The following is a 15,024-nucleotide window of genomic DNA, read 5'->3' as shown; positions in this document are numbered from 1 at the left end:
CTGAAGGATCCATAGGACAATCTTCTTTTGCAGAGAGTCTGGCTAGCCATGGACCTAAGACCTGAGGGTCCTCAGCCTGCACTTGACGCAGACTTTGTCTTGCTTTAGTCTTTCCTCAAAATCAGTTATGAAGTAAGTGGGTTGAAATTGCACTCAGATTGGGCCCCTGTTGCCTCCAAATGACAAACCAGTTCCACCAAGAATCGTTCTTCTGTGGCAAATGATGCAGAGCACAGTAGTGTCTTCACCTTGGAGGTGCTGTCTTCCCACACTCCCAACCTGGTCTCTACAGCTTCCTGAGTGATGAGCCTTTGTGTCCCGTGGGGTCTGTCTGCCTCTGTCCGCTCAGAGGCTCTGGGCTGTCCAAGCCATTTGTTCCTCAGATCTGTTCAATACCCTGATGACGGTTTAGCAAGCAGATCTTGTGGTTGGGATCCCCGCACACTCTGTTATGACAGAGAGGTGACATAGCCCTGAAGCAGAACTGTGCATGTCTCCTGTTGGCCATTCCAGGTGGGATGCGAAAAGCCACTTTCCAGGTCAGTCAACGAATGCCAGGTATTGATGGCTGTGTTGACTTGTTCCTGTAAGGACGCTGCATCTTGAATAGCAGTTGCAGTTGGAGTCGTCACCTCTTTAATTCTGTGACAACCCCCACAGTCCTCCCTAAGATCCAGGCACATTCTTCATGATCCAGAGAGTGAGTGGCATGGCAGGCCTTCGGGAGAGGGCCTGGCTCTGCACAGTGCTGTTCCCTGAACCTGTGGGGGTCCCCACTGAGTGCATCCACTCCAGGTTGAGTCCTCCTTGGCGACCAGGGCTGGTGCACCCTGCCCTCTACGCATGCCCCTTCCTCTTCCTGCCATCTCTGGCCTCATGGGCTCCTTCATCAAGGGCATGTGGCTGCTCTCCTGCGTTCCTCTTCCCAGCCCTCCGTCTCCCCTGTGGCACTGCCAGGGGGCTTCATGCTCAGCATATGTTGGTGCCATGCCAGCTACTTGCACTGCTTCTTGAAGAGCCTTGTGGTTGGGGTAGGCTGACTCCCCAGGCCCACCTCCACCTAACGTGTCCTCCCACCTTCCTCCTGGACATCATCACTTGCCATAGCCAGGTGGTCCTCGCCTTCTCTTTCTCAGCTTTCACTCGACTCAGTGTTCATAAAGACAGAACCATAACACCGGCGCTGGTGTCGCTCCGTAGTGGAGTGTCTGCCCAGCATGCCCGGGCCCTGGGTGTTATCGCTAGCACTGCACAAATCAAACAAACCAACCACATCATTACAGCAGCAAGTGATTCGGGCTCACGGGCCTCTGTTCATTTTTTTTTTTGGACTGGAGATTGAGCCCAGGGACACTTAATCACTGAGTCACATCCTCAGCCCTTTTTATTTTTTATTTTGAGAAGAATCTGGCTAAGTCGCTTAGGGTCTTGCTTAATTGCTGAGGCTGGCTTTGAACTTGCAATCCTCCTGCATCAGTCTCTCTAGCTGCTGGGATTGCAGGCGTGCACTTTTGTGCCCAGCCCGCTGTTCAATCTTTACCACAGATTCTGTCTGCAGGGCATTCTGACCTTTAATTCGTCCTCTTCCCTGCAGTCAGTGTAGAGGTCCTGTTGTGTGACTTTAATGATGGAATTTACCACCTCCCCTCGATTTTTTTTTCTCCCCCCTCCTTTTTTTTTCTTCTTCCTGTTTTGTGATGCTGGTGATTGAGCCCAGGGCCTCGTGCATTCCAGGCCAGTGCTCTGCCACAAGCCACGTCACACACCTCCAAAACAGTGATTCCATGATTAAGTCTGGGCATGGCCTTGTGTCAGGGGGTTGAGCCCCTGTGCCCATCCTGTTTCCCACCAACCTATACTAACTCTCCGTGTGTCCCTCGACTCTGATTCCACACACCTCCTTGCACACTGCTCACCACATGGAAATTCTTGAGTACCAGCCTCTGTTTTTCTTTCCAGTTCCTTTGTTGCCTTCCTTCCCAGCTGAATTACACAGTGTTGGGGTACTGGGGGTGGAATCCAGGGACACTCAGCCACCAAGCCACAGCCCAAGCCCTTTTTTTATATTTAATAATTTTTTTATATTTAATGGTCCTGCTGAGTTGCTTAGGACCTTGCTAAGGTGGTGAGGCTGGCTTTGAGCTTGCAGTCCTCCTGCCTCAGCCTCCCAAGTCACTAGGATTACAGGAGTGCAGCACTGTGCCTGGCTCTTTTTCTGTTTGAGTCTTTCCAGTCATCATAGCAAATGTCAGCTGTCATGGTGCTGGGGGTGACCTCACTTTGCCTGCAGATGGGATTATAATGAAGTCAGAGGTTTTCTAGCAGCCATCTTAGATCCAACCAATTTTGGCTAGCCCACCTGTGGAGGGACTCATGGCCTCAGGCATCCTGTCCTCAAGGATAAGCAAGGCTTGGGTGGAAGAAATTCAGCTTGTCACTAGGCAGTATGATGACTAACCCCTTTTTCTCCTTTTTTTTGCAGTGTTGGGAATTGGACCCAGGGCCTCACACATGCTAGGCAAGCATTTGACCACTGAGCTACATCCCCAATCCTTTTTATTTATTTATTTATTTTTGTTTTGAGACAGGGTCTCACTGAGTTGCTGAGGGCATTGTTAAGTTACTGAGGCTGGTCTCAAATTTTCCATCCTCCTACCTCGGCATCCCCAGTGACTGGGACTAACTTTATCTTCAAAGACAAGTGGGTAATATGTCTAATTTGCAAAAAATGGGTAAAAGTAATTATTTCAGGAAAAACAATTATGAAATATAATCCTTGAGACATAATATATCATGAATATACCAAGTATATAGTTAGAATCCACCAATAATAATATTGAATTTTATGTGAGCCCTGTGATCCTGGAAACAGTGAAGACTAAGACACACAGACACACACCCACATTTTTTTAAGGCGTTTATGTACAGTACCTCTTTTTTTTTTAGAGAGAGAGAATTTTTTAATATTTTTTTTTAGTTTTCGGCAGACACAACATCTTTGTTTGTACGTGGTGCTGAGGATCGAACCCAGCACCCCGCGCATGCCAGGCGAGCGCGCTACCACTTGAGCCACATCCCCAGCCCCCACACATTTTGTGTTCCAAAAAGCTTACAGGAAAGGCCACACTTCCCCGTATGACTTCGAACAGACTTTGGGGTGTCCCTTAATATGACCTTGTCATACTTAGACCCTCCCAGTTACTATTCTTTGCCTCATAAATGGTTAGCTGAACTGTTTTTTCCTGGATCTTTGGGAACAAAATTAATTTCTGCTTTAGCTTCTCTCCTTCCTGCAGGGTCCCTGAGCTTTGGCCCTCCTCGGCCTCTGCCAGCACACAGCCTGGCGTCAGGGTCAGACTCTTCGGATCCGCTACCCATGGCGCCGTCCTCTCATGCCCTCCCCACACCTGGTCCCCTAGGCTAGTGACGCCTCTCTGTTAAAGGAAATTTGCCAAGGGTGAGGGTGCTGCTGTCAGTGATAGAGCACTTGCCCAGCATATGCAAGGCCCTGGGTTCACCCCCAGTACTACCAACAAACAGAGAGAAATGAGGAAAGCCTGTTTGGCCTAATCCCCGAGAGCCTTGCGGATTTCAGGGTCAGAGCAATCTGCCTGTGGTATTGAAAGAAAGTGAACTTGTGGCGCTGGGGTCGTGGCTCAGTGATAGGGCACTCTCCTCACACGTGCAAGGCCCTGGGTTCGATCCTCAGCACCACATAAAAATAAATAAAATAAAGTTATTGTTTAAAACTACAAAAAATATATTAAAAAAAAGAAAGAGAGTGAACTTGAGGCCCCCACCTGAAATCAGTAATGGTTTTCTTATGCTGAGAGCGAAGATTGCCCATTGGGGTCGTCTAATGCAGGCTGACTGTGCCAATCTCCCAGCGTTTGTCACTCCCTGCCTCTTCTCCTTTCAAAGTTCTGCTAATTGTCAGAAATTTTGGAGCTAGAACATGAGGAACAATTAAGTTTCTTCTATCTTCCTTCAAAACTGGCTTTGAGGACTGGGGCTAGGGCTCAGTGGCAGAGCACTCGCCAAGCATGTGTGAAGCACTGCTCAGCACCACATAAAATTAAAATGAAGATATTATGTCCACCTAAAAATAAAAAATAAAAGTAAAAGTTTATCTTAAAAAAAAACTGGGGGCTGGGGTTGTGGCTCAGGTGGTAGCACGCTCGCCTGGCATGCGCGGGGTGCTGGGTTCGATCCTCAGCACCATATTAAAATAAAATAAAGATGTTGTGTCCACCGAAAACTAAAAAAAAAAAAAAAACAAAAAAAAAACTGCCTTTGAATAAAATCTACTTGGCTACCAATTTGACTCCAAATATTCAAATATTTTTGGAGCAGTGAGAGTGATAGCCTACCGTCTTTCTCCCTAAGCAGTATTAGAGCCAAGCCAGCCAGGAGCAGTGCCTTATCCTGTTCTTGAACAGAGCTCAGACCAGCAGCGATCTCTGCAAAGAGGGCCAAAGGATGAGACATTGACAACTAACCCAGCCTACAGGTGGATCTCAGGGGGAATTTCTAGCATCTGCCTGGAGATACTTAAATCATATAGGATTTATCCATTTCTGTCCTACTGTAACCTCAACTTCTAAAAATTAATTAGTGAAGAAAATAGATGATTGGAAGTGTCAATGAGCCGTATTGTAGTAGCCCCATAAGGGAGCACACTGAGGATTTTATTGCTGCTGATTGAGGTTTTGGACATTGAGTGGGTCATCTTGTGGTATTGGCTGTCTGTCATCTAGGCTGTTTGCTGTGGAACCTAAGCTGTTTGGGGCTCAAGTGAGCCATTTGGAGCTTAAGCTGTTTGGGATTTGAGTGACCATTTATGCCCTTTGGGTCTTGGTCAATGAGATAAACTTCAGAGGTTGTAATAAATTTCCAACAATTATATTGATTTGGTGAGTGTACTTTTTGTTCATTGGAAGATCACATCATGGCCTTCATATCCGACGGTGCAGCTGTTTCATGTTTATTAACTCAACAGTTGGCTTCAACAGGCTGTATTCTAACAGCTGCAGCTACAGGTTTTCCTACCAACATAGGGAATTCCATTTCAGAAGAATGTACCCTTTTCCTGGGTTGGAAGAAGCTTTGGGAAACTTGTCCAGAGGGTGCATGATAAGGGTGCAGTCATCCTGCACCTTGAGCTAGCCTTTTGGCTCTTTCCAGGACACATAGACAGATTCCTCGGCCCACTGGTGAACCAGCAGGAAGGAATTCTAAACAGCATCCTGTTTTACTGACCCAGATCATTTCCAGAACATGGTCTTTGCTTCAGTCATCAGAGCCTTGATAGAAAGAAATGGACTAAATTGAGCTGCACTCACACTATTTTACACCCTTGGTTCCGCCGCCCCTGTGAAGGAAGGTTTTAAATTTTCACTATCTGATGCGTTTTTCTGTCTCTGAAAAAGAAATTCACTCTTGGGCTGGGGCTGGGGTTGTGGCTCAGTGGCAGAGCGCTTGCCTAGCATGCGTGAGGCCCTGGGTTCCATCCTCAGCACCACGTAAAGATAAACAAATAAAATAAAAGCATTCTGTCCATCTACAATTAATTAAATTAAAAAAAAAAAAGAAACTTACTCTTCAAGTTTTGCTAACCTTAGTCTTTAAGATGTAAATTTTGTGCCTGGCTTTTAAAACTAAGAAATGTAAATCTAAGCTTTAATATTTTTTTCTATGTCGATATATGTTTATATGCTTATATATTATCTGTTTGCATGATACTAAATTGTAATAAGTAATTTAAACTTGTTTGTAATAAGAATGTCTTTAAATCTATTTAAAATCTACTAACTCATTTCCTTAGCCTGCTAACCAGTGGGCTATTTATCTCTAGATATTTGAGATATGGTGTTCAATATTTTCTATGTACAACAACCTCTTGTGACCTTTTTGGCAAAGAAATAACTTAAAATGTTAACTATGGCTGCATTCATTAATAATCTAAAGCTAACTATTAAAATAAGTAAATTAAATACACAGGACAGGCATTTTTGTATCTTTAGAAATGTAGCTTTTCAGTAATTTGTTTTTGTAAGAAAATATTAATTCAGAGTTTTTCATACCTCAGAAATGTGTTTTCTTTTAATAAGTGTGTAATGCTTATATCTATAACATTGATGGTTTGTCTGAATTATTAATTGTTCAGTAGATTTGGAAAATCACATATGAGCTTGTATCTAGGCCCAAGATAAGTCAAATTGCAAATGATTTTTAATGCCTATGACCTTCGTATAGCTTCTGTTTCTGTAATAACTTCATTTTATAATGTGCTAGAAATTGTGACATTGTATTATTTTCATCATGGTCGTTAATTATTCATAAATTAACTATCAGTCAGCAAGGTGCATTGTTGCCTTCTTAAAATGTTAAATGGATTTTACGCTGTGTCTCATGTCCAAAATCTAGTAATGCTTAAGTTCTAGAGGAACTAAAAATAATTTTTAAAATTGATAGGATCCAAGAGTTTGGTAATGACTGAACTGCTCTTAGTAAAGTTTACAAAAAAAGGCTTAAAACCAAAGATTTTTATGTTTTATTTAGATAATTTTCTATGTTTTCTGATGATTTTAGTTTTTATAGTATTGCTTAAAATAAAATAAGTTCTATAAGAATTAAGATTTATTCCAATCTCCATTTGTTCTACAGTCTTGTGATTTGTAACTGCTTAATAGATTACTATCTTTACAATGATATCATGTTCTATTGATACAAATGCTCTAAAGCGAGCTGGGGATGTGGCTCAGGCGGTAGCGCGCTCGCCTGGCATGCGTGCGGCCCGGGTTCGATCCTCAGCACCACATACCAACAAAGATGTTGTGTCCGCCGAGAACTAAAAAATAAATATTAAAAATTCTCTCTCTCGAAATGCAAATCAAAACCACCCTAAGATACCATCTCGCTCCAGTAAGATTGGCAGCCACTATGAAGTCAAACAACAACAAGTGCTGGTGAGGATGTGGAGAAAAGGGTACACTTGTACATTGCTGGTGGGACTGCAAATTGGTGCGGCCAATTTGGAAAGCAGTTTGGAGATTCCTGGGAAAGATGGGAATGGAACCACCATTTGACCCTGCTATTGCCCTTCTCGGACTATTCCCTGAAGACCTTGAAAGAGCATGCTACAGGGATACTGCCACATCGATGTTCATAGCAGCACAATTCACAATAGCTAGACTGTGGAACCAACCCAGATGCCCTTCAATAGATGAATGGATAAAAAAAAATGTGGCATCTATACACAATGGAGTACTATGCGGCAATAAAAAATGACAAAATCATAGAATTTGCAGGGAAATGGATGGCACTAGAGCAGATTATGCTTAGTGAAGCTAGCCAATCCCTAAAAAACAAATACCAAATGTCTTCTTTGATATAATGAGAGCAACTATGAACAGAGCAGGGAGGAAGAGCAGGAAGAAAAGATTAACATTAAACAGAGACATGAGATGGGAGGGAAAGGGAGAGAAAAGGGAAATTGCATGGAAATGAAGGGAGACCCTCATTGCTATACAAAATTACATATAAGAGGTTGTGAGGGGAATGGGAAAATAAAGAAGGAGAGAAATGAATTACAGTAGATGGGGTAGAGAGAGAAGATGGGAGGGGAGGGGAGGGGGATAGTAGGGGATAGGAAAGGTAGCAGAATACAACAGTTACTAATAGGGCATTATGTAAAATTGTGGATGTGTAACCGACGTGATTCTGCAATCTGCATTTGGGGTAAAATTGGGGGTTCATAACCCACTTCAATCTAATGTATGAAATATGATATGTCAAGAGCTTTGTAATGTTGTGAACAACCAATAAAAAAAATTCTCTCTCTCTCTCTCTCTCTCTCTCTCTCTCCTCTCTAAAAAAAAATAAAACTCAAATGCTCTAAAGCTTAAAAATTTTGATGCTCTGAATATAATGCTGTAAATCATGATTGTTATCTTAACATACTGTGGAGGTAACTAAATTGTTTCATTGCTAAGTTTTGTAAGAAATAATACCATCTGTATTGTTTGTGGTCATTTTTACATCACGTGAGCCACGTCCCTATGGTTAATAAAGGTGGCCTTGCTTGACTCATCCTCCACCTCAAGACAGACTTAGATTTCAACACAGGATACATGTGAGACAGGCTGTTTCACAAGGGGTTTTCTCAATTGAACTGTTTACATTGTGACTTGTTCTACAAAGTACACTGTTCTTAATTGGTGGGATTACAGTAATTCTTATCATCTGTGTTCAAAATTTCTACAGTTCTGTAAAATATTTTGGGGTGGTAGTGGTGGTACCAGGGATTGAACTCAGGGGCACTCAAACACTGAGCCACATCCCCAGCCCTATTTTGTATTTTATTTAGAGACAGGGTCTCAGTAATTTAGTGCCTTGCTTTTGCTGAAGCTGGCTTTCAACTCGGAATCCTCCTGCCTCAGCCTCCTGAGCTGCTGGGATTACTGGCGTTCACCACTGTGTCCACTGTAAAATGTACCTCAATTCTAAAGATACTTTCCCTCCTCTGTGTTTCCCCCTGGTTTGCGTGGGAAGCATTCTGATTGGCTGCTCGCCAATCAGTGCAGATCTGGCAAGACTGCTTCTTATAGACAAATTGCTTTTCTTTGGATTAATTCAAATCAATCATACAAACCAAGTACTTTGCTTATATTCATGGCTTGCATTTTTCTGACCTAAGAGCTAATCTTTCCAAAACCATCTGTTGCTTCAAATTGGCTAAAATAGTGGGGGGGCCTTTGGATGCTAACTCAAACTGCCAGTCACATCCCCTCTGACATGGGACCATGTAGATCAAAGAATGGGAAGAGCCCCTGCTGCGTGGAAGCCCAGGTGCTTGGCAGAGTCAACAGAGTTCAGGGAGGATCGTTCCGATGGAGGAGAGTCACTTGTCAAACCCTCCCAAGAGCTGGGAGGCTGTGGAAGGAGCACCTCTGTAGACGAACATGAAGCCTTTCTCGTAGGCAGAGCTATTAAATATTTCAGAATTTGCCTCCTTCAGGAGTAAGCAGCTGACGGCTTGTGTCTGAGCTGTACACAGCAGTCCAGCAACGGACTGCCAGCCAGGTGACCTGGACGCCCCATTTGCCCCAAGATGAGGGGTGAACTCAACAGGCATTTGAACTGACTGAACTGGGTCCCCATCTGAAACTGGGAGTGATTTCCTCATGCTGAGAGTGGAGGCAGAGGCTGTGACCTCCCACCCTGACCGGAGAGGCCTGTCTAGCGCCGGCTGGCCAGAGCGCATGTATACGTTTGGTCACTTCTGGTCTCTTCTCCTTTAAAAATTCTGCTAATTTTCAGGGATTTCAGAGATGGATTGTTTGAAACAATTAAGTTTCTTCTGTCTTCCTTCAAAACTGGCTTTGAGTAAGACCTATTTTCTTATCAGTTTGACTCCAAATATTTCTGGAGCAGTGAGTGTGATAGCCTCACCTCCTACAGGCACAATTAGAGCCAGTACTACCAGTCTCCTCACCATCCTCCTCACCACACTCCTCCCACTAAAATCTCTTTCTTTTTTCTTTTCTTTTTTTTTCTTTTTTTTTTTTTTTTTTGCAATGCCAGGATCACACCAGGGCCTTAGCCAGGCGTGGTGATGCACTCCTGTAATCCCAGCAATTTGGGAGGCTGAAGCAGGAGGATTGTAAATTTGAGGCTAGCCTCAGCGACTAGGTGAGCCCCTACTCAACTTAGTGAGACCCTGTCTTAAAATAAAAAATAAAAAAATTTTAAAAGGTGGGAGCTGAACGTATGTCTCAGTGGTCAGATTCCCTTGGTTCAATTACCAGTACAAAACAAAACAAAACAAAAAACCAGACTCAGGGGTGCTTACCCACTGAGCCATGCTGTACTGCTGAGCTGCACCCCTCACTCCAGAATCTATTATTTTTTTTGGGGGGGGAGTACTAGGGATTGAACTCAGGGCCACTCGACCACTGAGCCACAACCCCAGCCCTGTTTTATATTTTATTTAGAGACAGGATCTCACTGAGTTGCTTAGGGCCTCACTTTTGATGAGGCTGGCTTTGAACTTACCATCCTCCTGCCTCAGCCTCTTGAGCCTCTGGGATTACAGGCATGAGCCACTGGGCCTGGCCTGTTGTTCCTTTTTTAACAACCAGAATATATCAAGAATGTCAGGGGCTGGGGATAAGGCTCAGTTGGTAGAGTGCTTGCCTAGCATGCCCAAAGCCCTGGGTTCAATCCCCAGCACCACCAAAAAAAGTAAAACAAAACAAAAGAATGTTGGAAAAGTAATTCAGCAAATACAGATTAGAAAAGTCCATAGGTACATGGTGTGAATCCTCAATTGAAAAACACGGCCCTAAAAGACGGTAGATTCATATTAAATTAGTAAAGTTGAAACCAACTTCACATTTTAAAAACTAACAAAGCACGGCTATTGTCACTGTGCTGCTTTTGTTTAGTATCAGGCAGAGCAGCAGGACCGTGTCACTGTGTCACCGCCACCAGGACCCTGGCCATACCCCCCCCCCTTCCTGCAGCATGGGCCCCGGAGGCTGATGTCAGGCAAAAGCATCTCCACATTCCCCTCAGCATGGAAGTATAACTGAGGGACCCAGTGGATCCCAGCACCGCTCCTTCTACAAGGTGGAAGGACTGTGCTGTGTGGGTCTCCAGAGCCTGTGGGAAATCTCCAGGGCTGTTTCAGGAATGAAAAATCCATTCTGCATTTGACTGGGGGAGGGAGGGCAGACTACCAAAAGCCACCCCGTTTCACTGAAGACAGGATCATGGGTTACTGAGACAAATGCTGCCTACCCAGTCCTTACCCCTGGTGACTATGATAGGACACTCTGAAAAACACCGGAGCCAGTGCAACTGTAAAAACCACAGCCTCCTGCAATCCTAGCCACTCGGGAGGCTAAGGTAGGAGGATCGCAAGTTCAATGCCAGCCTCAGCAACTTAGTGAGACCCTAAGCACCTTAGTGAGACCCTAGCTCTCAATAAAATGTAAAAAAAGTTTGTGTGTGTGTGGGGGGATGCTGTGGGACTGCATTCACACTTCCCCCTGATTAAAAAAAAAAAAAAGGATGGGGTTGGGGCTCAGCAGTTGACCCTGGGTTAAATCCCCAGTAGCCCCCTACCAAAAAATAACCTTACATCTTCCATAATCCAAGAAAATATTGCCATTTTAACAGATAAAAGGCCAAATTCTAGTTTTGTTTCTGTACAGTTCGTAATACTAAAGTTCTTTTTGAAAGTCTTATAAATAAAGTTATTAAACCTTAGCCAACTTTGAGCATACAGAATTCCTTCCCTAAACTTACAGATTTCTGTAGATACATCCATACCCTAATAGTGTAACTTTTCAAGGTGCCCCAAATCAGTATCCTCATTAAGGGACCCATATGTGTTTACATCAAACTGAATTTAACCAGAGGATACCTCCAGGGACTGAGTTCTTACCTATGGGATCGCAACTTAGTTTCATATGTAAGCCAGACACAGCAGCACATGCCTGTAACAGGCTGAGGTAGGAGGATTGCAAGTGCCAGACCAGCCTCATCAACGTAGTGAGACGCTGTCAAAATAAAAAGGGGGGAGAGGCTGGAGATGTGGCTCAGTGGTTAAGCACCTGTGGGTTCAATCCCTGGAACTTAAAAAAAAAAAAAAAGGAAGAAAAAAAGGCAAAATAAAAAACTCAGTTATACTTGTAATTAATGTTTCTGTGTCACTTAGCATTGCTCTGGGAATTGGGTGGATGAATGGCCATTGGCATTAGTTGGTGGCATATGCGTTGTTCAGTGCTGGGGGTTGAACCCAGAGACTTAGCACGCATGTGCTTTGCCACCAAGCTGCACCCACCTGGGTGAATGTTTTGTTACCTACAGTCTTGGGAATATCTTCAGTTGACAAATTGCAAAATATATTTACTGTTGAAGTAAAGTTTGTCAGAATAACGATTCAATTTGTTGAACAAATTTAGATTTTTCAAGATCTCTCTAAGTTGTTTGTGTCTTCACTAAGTTGCTGAGGCTGGCCTCACGATCCTCCTGCCTCAGCCTCCTGAGTTGCTGGGACTACAGGCATACATCGTCATGCTTGGCTTTATGAACATATTTTAAACGACCACAGTATTCCCTCAGGCCACCAGTTCCTCTCTGAGTTCATGTTCTATTGCAGCAATCACAAATTACCACAGATGCAGAGGCTTTTTTTTTTTTAAGAGAGAGTGAGAGAGGAGAGAGAGAGAGAGAGAGAATTTTTTTTTAAATATATTATTGGTTTTATTGTCTAGAATGTGGTCTATCCTAGAGAACATTTCATGTGTCTTTTTTTAAAGAGAGAGTGAGAGAGGGGAGAGAGAGAGAGAGAGAGAGAGTGAGAGAGAGAGAGAGAGAGAGAGAGAGAGAATTTTTAATATTTATTTTTTAGTTCTCGGCGGACACAACATCTTTGTTGGTATGTGGTGCTGAGGATCGAACCCGGGCCGCACGCATGCCAGGCGAGCGCGCTACCGCTTGAGCCACATCCCCAGCCCCTTGATGCAGAGGCTTAAAATAACACAAATTTATTATATTACATTTCTGGAAATCAAAATCCCAAATGGGTCTCCCGGGTTGTTGTGGTTTGGATCTTCAGTGTCCCCAGAAGTTCATGTGCTGAAGGCTTGGTCCCCAGAGCAGCAGCGTTCAGAGGTGGGGCTTTGGAAGGTCCCTGGATGAGGAGGGCTCCAGCCTCACCAGGAGATTGGTCCGTTGACGGGTTCGCAGCCTGGTGGGCACAGGAAGGTGGAAGCTTTCCGACCCTCCGTGGGCCAGAGGGGAGGCGGTGGGTCATGCTGGGCATGCCCTGAGGACGTGGCCTCTGGCCCTTCCTCTGTCTGTCTCTGCTCCTGGGCTGGCTGCCATGAGCTGAGCAAGCTTCTATCTGTAGCGCTCTGCCAGGATGCGAATCCTCCGTCATGGATGCTCCAGGAGAAGTCGGTGTAAATGGAGAACTGTGGTTACTGGATGCTGGGAAGGCGGGCAGGGAGATGGAGGGAAGTCCGGCACCAACCACGGTGAGTTCTAGTGTCCCCTCGCACGGGGTGACCGCAGTTGACGCCCACCCGGCTCCCATTTCATGAACAGCCAGACAGGATGTGACCCTTGGTCCCTCCCAAGGCAGGGTCACTGCCCCTGGTCAGCCTGAAGCCTCCGTGGAAGGGGGACCCTCACCCCACCAACTCTTTAAGATCAAGGGAGCAAAGTTGGGGGGGCAGGTGAAATAGGGATTTAGGACAAAGATAGAGACCAAGTCTTAGAGGATCTGCTCATGAGCCACCGAGGTGCAGAAAGGCTCAGGAATATCGGAAGCCCCTGCACGACACGCCCTGGTCCAGCCTGTAAGTCAGGACAGCGCCCAGCACAGGGAAATGGAGAGAGACTGAGTAGCTGGGCCCTGGCTCCTCCCCATGCCAGCCCAGAACTGTCAGCCAGGACAGGAGCCCCCAGCCAGCGGCGCTGTCCCTCCCTCGCAGGTGGCCTGTGTCCTCGCTTGAGCGCCTGATCCTTGCCTTACCCCAAAGGCCTCTCTCAGGTCACTCACGTCCTCCCTGGAATGGGACCCTGTCTGTGTCTTTGACGGGCACACGCTGCTCTTCTTTTCTGTCATGCATGTCAAGAGCCTCGCTGGCCCTGAGCCAAGGCCCCCTTCTCTCTGGGAAGGGTCTTCTCCCATGATATCACCTCAAAAGCACTGCAGCTGCCCTACAAATGACACCCCAAGCTGTTTTCCCTGCACCTGTCGGTGTGGACCTCAGGTCATCCCACCCCCGCAGCCACTGGTAAAGAGCCTCTCCCTTCTTTCTTCTTCTTTTTGAACGACCGCCTCAGGCATCAACTCACTAGTTCAAGGGCAAGCCGTGTCCGAGCCAGGCTTCTAGGGTTGGCTCCCAGGGCCAGCCACTTCCCCACACAGCCCTGGCCTGAGTGGGAGGGAACCAGGCAGCCGTGGCTGAGAGGTGGCAGTGAGGTCAGATCTCCAGCAGACAGCCCATCATCAGGCCAACAGACGGAGACGGCCCTGAGAGCAGCCGAGCCCAGCTCCCCTTCCCTGGGCCTGGGCAGACATGACCAATCAATTGCATCACTTCCCCACTGAGTCAACCTAAAGCTGCAGACAGCCATGATTAGTTAGTGGGCATGGGGACTGGGGGGAACTGGCTTGCCATTCTTGACCCAGACACAGACAGGATCCCCAGGTCAGGGTGGCTGAGTCAGAAGCCAGGGAGGAGGGTCGTGGTCAGAACACACAGGAGTCGCAAAAGCCGTGAGGTCAAGGGCGGGCGGGGGTCAGGGTGCCTTAGCAGAACCTCCCTGCAGAAGGAGGGGATGACTCAGGTCCTCAGAACTTGAGTCCCCAGGGCACTCTCACTAGGCAGCCTCGCTCTTGAGGTCGGTGTGACTCACTTCCATCCCACAGGCTGGGAAGCGCAAGGCCCAGAGCAGGTGGGTGTCACCAGGATTTTGCTGCACCTGGACACACGCTTCTGCAGGATCAGCCCCTGAGCTCAGGAACAGGACCCCGGGATCAGCTCCTCTCCTGACGTTCACCCTGGAGCTGAGACTCTGCCAGATGCCCCCATCCGCCATGGCCTGGTGCTGGGCTCTCTACACTCAGTGGCCGCTCAGGCCCCCTCCTGCCTATGCTAGGCTTTTTTTTCCTACTGCTGCTGGTGCAGGGCCTGAGAACAGCCTGATCTGTGAGAAGTCAGGTCTGGGACCTGTGTTTGGCTTCTAGCTCTTTTCTATTGTTTTCCCCCAGGTTGATTCCAAGGCCTTGCACGTGTAGATAAGCACTCTACCACTGAGCTGCATCTCAATCCTTTTAATTTTGTTTTGAGACAGGGTCTCACTATGTTGTTGAGGCTGGCCCCAACCTTGAGATCCTCCTGCCTCAGCCTCCCAACATGCGGGGATTTGTAGGCATGTGCCACTGAGCCTGGTTGGCTGGCTCTCAGTTCTCTGACCTCGCGTCTCCACCCCGCTGACCAG

This window comes from Spermophilus citellus (assembly GCF_964194105.1).
Source record: "Spermophilus citellus genome assembly, chromosome: 13".
Lineage (NCBI taxonomy): Eukaryota > Metazoa > Chordata > Mammalia > Rodentia > Sciuridae > Spermophilus > Spermophilus citellus.
Note: the sequence above shows the minus strand (reverse complement) of the source record.